The sequence below is a fragment of the Acomys minous genome, assembly GCF_964271855.1.
Source record: "Acomys minous genome assembly, chromosome: 18".
NCBI classification, from domain to species: Eukaryota; Metazoa; Chordata; class Mammalia; order Rodentia; family Muridae; genus Acomys; species Acomys minous.
Window position 1 is genome coordinate 65,365,610 of NC_140501.1, and position 6,548 is coordinate 65,372,157.

The 6,548-nt window shown below is 47.5% G+C and overlaps 1 pseudogene across 1 annotated transcript; it reads right to left on the reverse strand.

Annotated features, from left to right (window-relative positions):
• Positions 1-5,836: 5,836 nt before the first annotated feature.
• LOC311589124 (mitochondrial import receptor subunit TOM20 homolog) lies at positions 5,837-6,548 on the reverse strand (annotated as a pseudogene). Its single transcript has 2 exons — positions 6,414-6,548; positions 5,837-6,212 (listed from the first exon to the last, which is right to left on the reverse strand). The product of its transcript is annotated as a mitochondrial import receptor subunit TOM20 homolog (transcript).

Genomic DNA, 6,548 nt, shown 5'->3' on the forward strand with positions numbered 1-6,548 from the left:
CCCTGCCCGAGGCTGAGTGGAGTGTGGAAAGAACTGGGCAGCATTTGAGGCCTGGGTCAGCCCGGGGTGGGGGGCAGGAGTGGGGGTGGGAGGGTGGAGGTGAGGGTAGGAGGGTCGGGGTGGGAAGGACGCTGTAGAGAAGCCGGCCTGTAGCCAGAACCGGTAAGTGAGACAAGTGAGCTGATGCTTCATATTCCCCCCGACTCTTCATCCCCCCCCACCCCACCCCCCACCCCAACTCTCACCTCAAATCAGGCTTTGGAATTGGCTGGTAATGGATCTCCGCCCACATCAGAGGACTGCCAAGGGGAGACAGAATGGGCCAGCGGAGGTTCTCCCAGTCAGACCTTCCATTGGCCGTGATGCATGTGAGGGTCATCAATAGAGTCCCCTGTCTGTCATCTACCCAGAGGTGGGTGGAGGCAGGGGATCAGGTAACCGCACAGCAGAGTGGACTCAAGAGGAAGGAATGGAGCTGCGTCCTCCTAGGTTTTGCTGTGGGGACATTAGGCATGCAAAGACACGCAAAGACATCCAACTCAAGGGGAAGAAAAGGACAAGAGAGTTTCTCTACGAGGGACAAAGAGAAAGAGACGCAAATAAATACCTCTCAGAAAGGCAGGTTACAGGGTAAGGGTGCCAGAACTTGTAAGTCTCTCTTCTGCTTTGAGGACAAAGGGGTCCATCTATCTGCACACAAAGATGGTGACCCTAGGCTGGGAAGGTCACACAGGAAGTAGGAGCACTTGCCCCACACACCTGACAACCAGTTTTGTCCTCAGAATCCACATTTAAAAAGCAGAGAAAGTGACACACATCTATAATCAGCATTACTATGGCAAGATGGGAGGCAGAGACAGGAGAACCAGGTAGAACCTGCAGGGTGGAAGACAAGAACTGGCCCTTGAAAGTTGTCCTGACCTCACACTCACATATACCATACACACACACACACACACACACACACACACACACACACACACACACAATCAATCAATCAATCATTTTTTAAAAGCTGGCCTTCCAGCCAGGTGGGGTGGCACATTTAGTTCCAGCACTCGGGAGGCAGAGGCAAGAAGATCTCTGTGAGTTCAAGGCCAGCCTGGTCTACAAAGTGAGTCCAGGACAACCAAGCCTACACAGAGAAACTCTGTCTTGAAAAAACAAAAAAACAAAAAAGCAAAAAAACAAAAAAAAAAAAAAGGAAAGAAAAAAAGAAAAGAAAAGAAAAAAGAAAAAAGATGGCCCCAGCACTCGGGAGGCAGAGGCAAGCAGATCACTGTGAGTTCGAGGCCAGCCTGGTCTACAAAGTGAGTCCAGGATGGCCAAGACTACACAGAGAAACCCTGTCTCAAAAAAACCAAAAAAAAAAAAAAGAAAGAAAGAAAGAAAAATGATGGCCTTCTTCCGTATCATGTAGGTTAGTGGTGGAGTGTTTGCCTAGCACACCCTAACCCTAGCATCACAATAATAATAATAACCACCACTACCACCATCATCACCATGACTGTCATCACCATCATCCTCATCAATACCGCCATCACCATAACTGTCACCATCATCACGATCATCACCACCATCATCACCATCACCATCACCATCACCACCATCATCACCATCACCATCACCACCATCATCACCATCACCATCACCATCACCACCATCATCACCATCACCATCACCACCATCATCACCATCACCATCACCACCACCATCATCATCACCACCATCATCATCGTCATCACCACCATCATCATCGCCACCACCATCATCATCATCACCACCATCATCATCACCATCATCATCATCATCATCATCACCATAATCATTGTCATCACCATCATCATCATCGCCACCACCATCATCATCACCATCACCATCACCACCACCATCACCATCACCATCACCACCATCATCATCATCACCATCATCATCTGAAGGCGTCCATATGTGGTGATACATACCTATTACCAATTCCAACACTCAGGGGCCAAGTTAGGAGAGCTGGGCATTCCAGGCCAGCCTCTCCAGAAGGGTGCATCCCTCATGCCATTCTTATCCTGCACAGGGCAACTTCCTCTAAGATGCAGTCCAAATGCTGTGTCTTCCCTGCTAAGAACCTCTGCAGGGCTACAGACAACCTCTTTCACCCCAGGCTGGCATTTGGAGTCCCCTATAGCACCTGGTGTGGTGACACATGCCTTTAATCCTAACACTCAGAAGGCAGAGACAGGTGGGTCTCTGTGAGTTTAAGGACAGCTTGGTCTACATAAAGAAACTATCACAAAACAATAATCAGAGTAAAATTAAATGAAAGAATAAGTCCACTGGGGGTCTAGAGAGATGGCTCAGTGGTTAAGAGCGCTGGCTGCTCTTCCAGAGGTCATGAGTTCAATTCCTAGCAACCACATGGTGGCTCACAACCATCTATAATGAGATCTGGTGCCCTCCTCTGGCTGCAGGTGTACATGCAAGCAGAACACTGTATACATAATAAACAAATAAATATTTAAAAAAAAAAAAAAAAGAATAAGTCCACTGTAGTCCAGTCGAAATATATCACCACAACCTCTCCTCCCTATTCCTAGCACTTCTCCCAATGCTCCTCCCCTTCCCCAGCATTAAAATCCTACCCCTCAACGTCTGTCTTAAATCCCATGCATTATGAAATCCTTCCCCAATATGGGCTTAAAAGGTAAAACTGTGAGCCAAGCGTGGTGGCGCACGCCTTTAATCCCAGCACTTGGGAGGCAGAGGCAGGTGGATCTCTGTGAGTTCGAGACCAGCCTGGTCTACAAAGTGAGCATGAGTCCAGGACAGCCAGGGCTGTTACATAGAGAAACTCTATCTCAAAACAAACAAACAAACAAACAAACAAAAAGGTAAAATTGTGGGGCTGGAAAGATGGCTCAGTAGTTAAGAGCACTGGCTGCTCTTCCAGAGGACCTGGGCTCAACCACATGACAACCCACAGTTGTCTGTAACCTCAATTCCATGGGACCCGACAGTGTCACAAAGACATGCATAGAGACACCAATGCATATAAAATAAAATATTAAAAAAAGAAACGAAGGCCAGGAGTGGTGGTGCACGCCTTTAGTCTCAGCACACGGGAGGCAGGTGGATTCGCCGTGAGTTCGAGGCCAGCCTGGTCTACAAAGTGAGTCCAGGACAGCCAAGGCTACACAGAGAGACCCTGTTGGTGGGGCGGGGCGGGAGGAAGGGAGGAAGAAAGTGATGGAGGGAAGGGAATAGAAGGTAAGGTTGTGGTTTGGGTTTGTCTTTTTTTTTTATTTTATTTCAGTGTTTTTGTTGGATGGCTAGTTTAATTTTGAGATAAGGTGTCTCTGCGGTAGTCCAGGCTAGCATGAAGCTCCACGTGTGTTAGTTCAGGTTGACTCTGAACTCTCCTTCCAATGCTGAGATTTCAAGTGTATGCATCACATTTTCTTGTTGCTGCTGCTGTTTGGGGGCTTTGTTGCTGTTTTGTTTCTTTGTTTTTAAGACAAGGTCTCACTATACAGACCAGGCTGGCCTTGAACTCATAGAGATCTGCCTGCCTCTGCCTCTGAGACTTGGGATGCTGTTTTGGTTTTTTTTAGGTAGGATCTTGTTTTGTAGCTTAAGCTGGCCTTCAACTCCTTCTGTAGCCCAGGTTTGCTTTAAACTCACTATTCTCCTGCCTCTGCTTTTTAAGTACTAGTATTACAGGCATGTGTCATGTTGTGGAACGCTGTCCTTGAGGCAGGACAGAGCTATTGCCTTCTTGAAATCAGAGCAGATGTGATCATCCACACAAGGCCCTCACCAGACTGGGCCCACTAACATCCCTTTAGGAAAAGGGAACAGTGTTCAAGAGATGGTACACAAGGTGGCACACACCAGGCACACACCACCCAAAGGATAATTAAGCATTCAACAGCTGTATGAGATTTTAAAATTAATTTATTCATTTATTTTTTGTTTGGTTTTGGTTTTTTGAGACAGGGCTTCTCTGTGTAGCCTTGGCTGTCCTGGACTCACTTTGTAGACCAGGCTGGCCTCGAACTCACAGTGATCTGCCTGCCTCTGCCTTCCAAGCTCTAGGATTAAAGGCGCGCACCACCACGTCTGGCGATTTATTCATTTATTTTACGTGTATTTTGCTTGCATTCAGTATGTACACCACATGCATGCTTGGTGTCCATGAAAGTCACGTGAAGGCATGGGCTCTCCTGTGACTGGAGTTAGGGATGGCCCTGAACCACCATGTACATGATGAAAATTGAGCCTGGGTTCTCTGCGACTCAGTCATGAACTTGTAAATAACCTCACATAAGCTCACTGGCTCACTGCGCTTGCCCTGGGCGGAGGAGTTCTTTGGTCTGTCCTTGGTGGCCCGTCTGGGGTGAACAGATATTTGCTTACCTTTCTCCAGAAAAGGTCAGGCAACAGGCAAACACACTGGTAAGGCTGGAGTTCTGAGGGGCAGTGGAACCCACATGGACCCCAGATCTCCTTGACAAAACCATCTCTGACCACTTGTTTCAATTGACCTATATCTGTAGCTGGGGTTTTGGCTACTTTATTGGTTCTTTTTTTCTACCTCCCTACAGCCCCCATCCTTTCCAACCCCCACAATGCTATGTGGGAAGGATAAAGGGGAAGAGAGTGTAGATCTCTTTAAACTACTTCTTGCTGATTAGGGGCACCGAATTCATTGGGGCAAGTCTAATCTTCATGGTCAGAATAACTCCAAGTAACGGTTTGGATTATCTTTTTGTTTGTTTGTTTGAGACAGGGTTTCTCTGTGTAGCCTTGACTGTCCTACTGTTTGGATTTTCTGTGTCCACTCCAGCTCTGAATAGCGACATGTAGACTAATATTTATATATAATAGCTTTTGGCCTTTGGCTTAGGCTTGCTCCCCAACTAGCTCTTAAATTAACCTATTTATATTAGTCTATGTTTAATCCAAGTTCTGCCATGCGGTTCTTTTCTTCACCCATCTTCACCCCCCACCCCATCCCGCTTTTTCGGGACAGGGTTTTTCTGTGTAGCTTTGGCTTTGCTGTCCTGGACTCCCTTTGTAGACCAGGCTGGCCTCGAACTCACAGCAACCCGCCTGCCTCTGCCTCCCCAAGTGCTGGGATTAAAGGAATGTGCCACCACCAAGCCTGGCGTTGCTGCTGTCTCTTACAAGCAAACTATCACATAGCCCAAGTAATGCTGTATAACCTTATCTCCAAAATTGTCCCTGATTGGCTAATTAAAGGGCGTACACAGCTGGGCAGCGCAGAAGTGGGAGGTGGAGCAAAGGTTTGAGGGCTTTGGGGACAGAAGAATCGTGGGAAGCTGGGGATATGGGAGGAGAAGAAGGGAGTCTAAGGCCATGAGTTAGCATGGAGAGAACCACGTGGCCAGGAGGAGTTTACTCTGGATTAGCGGAAACAGCCCAGGTGGAGAGCATGTGCAAGTATTTATGGGGATGTTGATGGGAAGCAGCCCGGATAGGAATGAATAGAGGGATGGCTTGGGCTGTGAGCCGGGTGGTGACCAAGGTAGCCTAGCGGGTTGATGCCTGCCCAGCCCCAGGTAATTAATAAGGCTTATTTAAAACCCATCTGGTGTCTGTGTCTTTATTATTATTATGACAGCATGTTAGATAATATCACCATAATAATTTCAGACTTTTATTTTACTTATTTATTTGTTTGCTAACTCACTTTATCTATAAAATAAAAGGCTCTACAAGATACTTTTCACTGGGGGGGAAAAATAGGACAGACAATGGATCTACTCATTCACTTTGGTCGGCTTCTGTGTAGGACAGTTCTTAACAAGCGTGTTCGCCCTGATTACCCCCAGAACCGATCAGCTTCCCAGCTAACTGTTAGATCATTTTTCTGAAATTGTATGATGTTGCTGTCTGGCTCTTCCACATCATCTTCAGCCAAGCTCTGAGCACTAACAGTGCTCTGACTAATGCTTGGCAGACTGGTCAGAAGCATCTGGAACACTGGAGGTGGAAGAGTCTGCGGGAGCCCTTGGAGCAGCTGCTGAGGCTGCCCACACACAGCAATTGGGTCTGTCAAGTGGTCTACACCCTCTTCTAGGCACCTTGAGCTAGTAACTCTCCACCAAGCTGTATCTCCCCCGGAAGAATCTCTGAATAGCTTGAGCATCTTTTAAGTCAGGTAACTTGGAAAACCCAGCTCTCTCCTTAGCAAGCTTCTGTTTCTTTCTCTCTTTCTTTCTTTCTTTCTTTCTTTCTTTCTTCTTTTTCTTGGTTTTTTGAGACAGGGTCTCTCTGTGTAGCCTTGGCTGTCGTGGACTCACTTTGTAGAGCAGGCTGGCCTTGAACTCACAGCCATCGCCTGCCTCTGCCTCCAGAGTGCTCGGATTAAAGGCGTGTGCCACCACGCCCGGCTCCTGCTGTTTCTTTTTTCCTTCTTGGAGCCTGTTCTTGAAGTTTGGGTCACTCTGCCTTTTGTGGTTCCAGTAGGTGCAGTACGCAATGAAGAGGGCACTGCACACACCTGCGACAATGGCAGTGTTCCAGCCCACCAT